The sequence below is a fragment of the Ammospiza caudacuta genome, chromosome 5 (assembly GCF_027887145.1).
Source record: "Ammospiza caudacuta isolate bAmmCau1 chromosome 5, bAmmCau1.pri, whole genome shotgun sequence".
In the NCBI taxonomy this organism is placed as follows: domain Eukaryota; kingdom Metazoa; phylum Chordata; class Aves; order Passeriformes; family Passerellidae; genus Ammospiza; species Ammospiza caudacuta.
Genome location: NC_080597.1, coordinates 57,773,814 through 57,779,813, shown reverse-complemented (window position 1 = coordinate 57,779,813; position 6,000 = coordinate 57,773,814). Strand labels below are relative to the sequence as shown.

General features: G+C 46.4%; 1 protein-coding gene across 1 annotated transcript in view; it reads left to right on the top strand.

Moving 5' to 3' along the window:
* Positions 1-1,171: 1,171 nt before the first annotated feature.
* The window catches only part of GRM8 (glutamate metabotropic receptor 8), a 316,661-nt gene continuing 311,832 nt past the window's right edge, over positions 1,172-6,000 (top strand). Inside the window, exon 1 of the mRNA XM_058804561.1 lies at positions 1,172-1,278. The gene's annotated coding sequence lies outside the window, so the exon portion shown is untranslated. The remainder of the gene's footprint in view (positions 1,279-6,000) is intronic.

The following is a 6,000-nucleotide window of genomic DNA, read 5'->3' as shown; positions in this document are numbered from 1 at the left end:
AGCTCCCGAGCAGCGAGGTCTCCCCTCGGCCGTCTGAGCCGGGTCTTCTCCCACCCCCGGGGGAGGGGGGTTCAGGGGTTCCCCCGCTCTTCCTGCCACCTCGTTCGCGTTTCGCTGGCCGGGAGGGAGGAGGGGGCTTCCGCCGCCCCGGGGGCACGGGCCAGCCCTGCCCGCCGCCGCCAAGTTCTCCGGGGCTGGGTCGGGCGAGGTGCCGGCCGCCCGCCCATACCTTGCCGGGTGGGCTCAGCTTCCTTGGCTCCGCCGGGGACACTCCCGCGTCCCTGGGGACGGAAGGGGCGGGAGGATCCCCGCCGAGCTCCGGGGGCTTCTTCCCCCGAGGAAGAGGGCGAGAGGCTGTACCGGCAGGAGGCGAGGGCTTAACTATCCTCGGCGTGGAGCAGCATCCCCCAGCGCTGGCATGTGCTGATCGCAGGAATGCGAGGTGTTGGCAGGTGGATGTATGACACGATTAAAAAACCCAAACCAAACAAGCCAACCAACAGCAACAAAAATCAGATAAATAAGAAAATGAAACGCAAAACCCGTACAACACAAGTTGTAAAGATCAATCAGTGACCCAAAGTGTATGGAAATCCAGCGTTGGCGTTTTGGAGTTTGCAAGCTTCGGACCTCTGGGACCAGGGATTCATTAAAAGAGACTTAGGTTTGCATCGAGGGGGGAGCAGAAGCTCATTAAAGCTGACTAGTTGATGCAAGGAGAGGAAGGAATCACCGGCGGCTGGAAATAAAAGACGACGCTTGTTTTTGCATAGCCGCTGACGGAGGTGCAGCGCTCCCGGCCGGGGACCAGGGCTCGGCGGGGAGCGGCGGAGCCCTGGCTCCAGCCGGGAAATCCGTATGTGCCTCCGTCCCCCGCCCCCGGGCCGCCTGGGCTGCCAGGCCGCGGCGGGAGGCAGCTCCAACCCGTCCTACGGCCGCTCGCTGGAGGGAGCGAGGCTGCGGGGAGAGCCGCGACGAGGCTGTGCCGGAATCCCTCCACGGCACACGCCAGCCGGGGTACGGATGAGCCTGGGAAGAGACAAAAAATAATAAATCGCTCGGCTAAGTAAAGTGGAGAACAATAGGGGGCTCCCTTCAAGGGAGAAGCGCGGCGGTGATGGGCGATGGTCGCGGAGTTGCGCGGGGAAGCCGGCTCGCCCAGCCCGGGGGCGCTCCCCGGGCCCCTCCGCTGGGCGGGGCCGGCCTGGCTGCGGTAGCCCTTCCTCGGGCCGGGAAAGGTGCCGGGCACGCCGAGAGCCGGGGAAGCGCGGAGAGCCGGTGCGTGGCCGGCTGCTGGCTCCCGCCGGTGCGCGCCGGCGGCGGGCGGAGACGGGCGGCGGGGCAGAGAGCGGCGGCAGGCGCGGAGTGCTGAGCGGGGTGCGGAGCGCGGTGCTGAGCGCGGTGGGTGCCGAGTGCGCGGGTGCGGTGCAGGGTCCGGGAGTTGGCTGCGGTGTGCCGTGCGGAGGCGCGGGTGCGGTTCCCGGAGCGCTGTGCGGAACGCACGGGCGCGCCATGCGCCGGATACGGAGAGCGGGATGCGGAGCGATGCTCGCCGGGGGCACTCGCCCGGGGGACTCGCCCGCTCGCCGGGGCCGTGGCCGGGATCGGGAGTGCACACAGTGGGGGACTTCCCTGCCGGGTGCCCCGGGACGATTTCGGCGTGCGGCTGCGTTTTTGGGGGCAAAGTCGCTCTTGCAGAGCACCGGACTGCACCAGCCGCGCCTGCTCTGAGCACAGCTGTGCGGACTGGGGAGCGGGAGTCCGGTGGGAAGAGGGTCAAATGAAAGCAGAAACAACAGAGAAAGCTCTCCTAGGGTGCCTGGGAAAATCTTGATCATCATTTGCTAGACCAGAGCTGAAGCCTTTCTCTGAAGGTGTTAATACTGACGGGGTTCATTAAAAGTCCAAGCAAGGGCAGAGGAAAATACTCAATGTAGTTTTCTTTTTAAAAATTGTAGGCTCCTCTTAGTCTCACCCCAGCGGAAGGACCTGTGTTGGATTTTCACAGGGTAGCTTGTTTGGTAAATGGATATTTGCAGGGTAGGTGTTGTGGGGTATTTGAAAAGGGGCTGATCAGGCTGAGGGTAGGCATCAGACTGCACAGGGATAAATAGTTCCTGTAAACGAGATGTTGAGAGTGATTCGCCTTGAAGTCCTGATTATTGTGGAAAGGTTACCTTTGTGGCAGGGTCACAGCAAACCATTACAGAAGAGCTGAGGTAGATAAGACTACTTACATCAGTGAAGAATTCTCTTGCAAGTTAGGAGTTGTGATGTCAAGGCCAAAGGTTTTCCAAATTCCCTTTTGTTGTCAGCAAAACCCATTAATCTTCTATATGTGTCAGGCTACTGTGTGCAGGTGGCAACTCTTTACCTGTTCTGTGTGGAAATTCAGCTATTTTCTTGTTGAGGAATGCTGTACAGGAGAAAGAAGCAACTTTGTGAACATTGGTTGTGAATGTTACCAAGAGAATTCTTTCATAGTTCAGAGGTGTCAGTAGTAAAACATCAAAATAATCAAATTTGGGGTTTTTTCCTCCTCAGAACTTAATAATGGAATTTGCCATTGTTTTGTTTTCATTCAGTAAAACCAGATCAGTTTTGTATTGACTGGACAGCCTGATATTTTGTGAATGGGTTTTCACTCTAGAACTTCTCTTATCCTAGTTCACAGAATATTTGCTTTATTTTATCTTGGTACTGTTGCAACCATGCTTTAAATATAATAAGAGATTAGGATTTTTGGCTCAAACAAAATTTTAAACATTTTTTCTGAGGGATTTTTTCTCCTCACTTATAGCTTATTTTGTCCCTCCGTAAAGGGTTCATGTATGTCTGTCTGGCAATGTCAGCTGTAAAATATCCATCCTGCCTATGCTCCAGAGACTGCTCCTTGCTCCTGCTGCTGTCTGTAATTGTGAGATTTTAAAAACTGTATTTCCTGATGGACATTTTGAATCTTTCTACATGTTTTCAGCGAAAGCTTCAGTGCCAGCTGAAGAGGCTCTTTTAGGAACCTTGTTAACAAAATAGAAACATTTGCTGTATTTATTTAAGTATTTATCTGTCACTCAACCCATTATTTAGACTTTTTCATTAACATAAAGAGGTTCCATAATGAGCCTGTCTTTTAGTGCAATGAGTCTGTGGTTGGAGTAACGACTGCTCTGGGTTCATTCTCATGCACTGGTTCTGGCAGTGTGGTACAAAAATACACAACCTTGAGTACCAAATATCTTATAAAGCTGAATGACTTTATGAAGGAAGTAATTTCAGAAACCAGACACTACATGCACAAGTTTCCATCTCCCCTGTCTTGCAGTACTCCGCCTCCTTAGGTTTAAAAATAAATATATATTCTAGCAGAACAAGTGGAGGTTTGTGCTGAAATACTGGCTTTAAAAATAGCAATGTGTTCTGATAATGCCAGATATTTTTAATGAAATAAACCCAAGAGAAGCATGTATTACAAGGTGACTGGAAGAGACGCTTTATGGTGCACTTACTCTCGGGCTGTGCAGGGGAAATACGTGAATTTCTTCTCTGAACTCAAGTTTCTAGTGAGCACCAGCTACTACAGTGGGGAACCTGGTAAATCAAGAATATATTTGCATTAATTCAAACTTTTATGGTCTTTTGGAAAAGGACAGCATTTTACTTCAAATGAAATCTCTGCACATGAGAAAAGTTCATTCAGGCTTTATAGCCCAGAGGCCCGTGCTTTTTCACTAAAATTCATTGATAAAAATGGAATTAATTTAGATCATATGCTTTCTGCTTAGCCACACAGACTTGAAATGTTCTGTAAAAGGTAATGTTAATCAATATATAAAAAGCAGTGTGCCATGAATAAATTAGGCAGTATAATAGAAGCTTTTATTTCTTAGGTAACATTAAAAAAAGACTAAAAGGTCTTAAATTTTTAAAAAGAACACTTTAAAATTTTATTTCTGTTTTATAGACAAGCAGTGGACACTTGCAGCTAAGAAACATGCTTCTTCAGGAAACCATGCAAGCTGAGGCAAGGCAATTAATGCTTATGAAGGCTATAATGTTGAAAAATGCTAATTGCCAATTCATTTGATTTTCAGTCAGTTCCAGATAAAGTATTAGACTGACGATCTTGGGCTCACTGTAGCCTCTCTGTTGTTGTTAGAATTTAGGTTGCAATAGCTTAATCCATCACTATTTGTTGCATGAAGACTGACACTTGCTTTAATTTCTGGGCATTTTTTGGCTGTGAGGGATTAACCTGCGGCTGAGAAAAGGGAAAAAGCAGCATTTCTTTCCTTCAGGAATATTTTCCCTTTGTCACTGATGCTTTCTTGTTCTCCATATAGTGTTAAATGAGAGTAGTCTCATCTTATATTGCCTTAGTGAATTTCTCCCTGTCTGGTTTGTACATACGTGCATGGACCACTGAGTTCATTGTGGAGCCATAAAGCAAATTACCTCCATACCTATTTTAGGGCTACTCTTTACTATTTTGAACCCATAATTGTTTTTTTTTCTACTAAGGCAATTGAAACAACAGATAACTGTGGCTAGTTAGTAGTTCAATCTTTTCTCTGTAATGTGGACCATATGAGAAATATCTCATGGGCCTGGATCAAATTGCACTGTAGTGAGAGTCAAGTTGTTCAGTTTGTGAATGACTTTGAGTTTGGCTCACAGGGCTGGAGCCCAGGCACCTTTGTAACCTGTGTGTCTAAAAAGAGCCAAGGGAGAGTGATGGGATTATCACAAAAAACAGCACAGATTTTGTGTGGCTTGGATTGAACTCTGAGCCAAATTCAAGCAAAACTAAATGTCAAGAGGTGCAGTGATTTTATTCATACCCATCAAATGTTTCATTTTCAACTGTTCATTTTCACGATGAGATAGTTTCACATTCAGTAAAAGTCCTTCCATTGTGAATCCTCAGGTATTCAAATAGCCATCATTTGAAGACTACTTCAACTTTTGTAAGTTTAGTGTTATCATGGAAGGAAATAATGTGACAAAATTAGTGTAAGAAGAGGATTGTCAATTTAAAGCATTATCAAAGTGCATTTTGAGTTTTGTTACCACATGATATGTAAAAGTTTTGTGGTTTTGTCTGTATTTGTCTTCCAGTGTGACCATATTTTTGGTAGCAACCAGTCAGATCACTAAGGAAAAAGTAAATATTTACAGATGAGCCTGATGCCTGGATTTTCTGTACAGGCAGTGATAGAGACACTTGTTCAGTGTGATCAATTCCATAGCAAGTAAAACTTTTGTTAAAAAAAAAAGGAATAAGGTAAAGTGTAACCTAAGATGTCCACTGCTCTCCATAGCCTGTAACAGATGTACTGAGAGACTGGTTCAGATGCAATTGCCCGCAGTGTGCCTATCTAATACCAGGTAAAATTACTTCTCGCTTTCTTCTCCTTAGAGGTTTAAAAATTTATTCAGGCACGTATAATTTTGTTAAGAATTGAAATAAATAAATGCCTTCACTTGAGAATTAAAGTGTGGGCAATTTGGAGATATTTATAACAGTCAGTCAGGTGTTTAGATATGTAGGCTGAAATCCTCATCTCGTTAAAATCAGTGGGATCCCTCCAAATGTCAGTGCAGGCACAACATTGTTCCTATTTAATGTGGTCCAAATGCAAGCAGAGAATAGAGAAAATAGACCTTGTTAATGTTAAACCTCAGCTCAAGTCAAATGTTGAAAAAGGAACATTGGATGTTTAGCTAGTTTCCCAACATAATATGTTGTGTTCTTTTTACTTGAGAAATCAGCTACCTTTTCATAAAAATAATTTAGTGTTAGACATTATCTTGAAGGAGATTTAGATATATAGTTAGGCCCCCCTCAAAGTGAATTCCATTGGACAAATAATCAGTCTCACATCCAAATGAATTGAATGTGCTTGTACTGCATTGGGTGAAGGGTGTACTTAAATTCAGGCGCCCTGATTACTCCATTGTCATAAATGAGACCTCTCCAGGAGTGAGAGTGTAAGTGGTTAT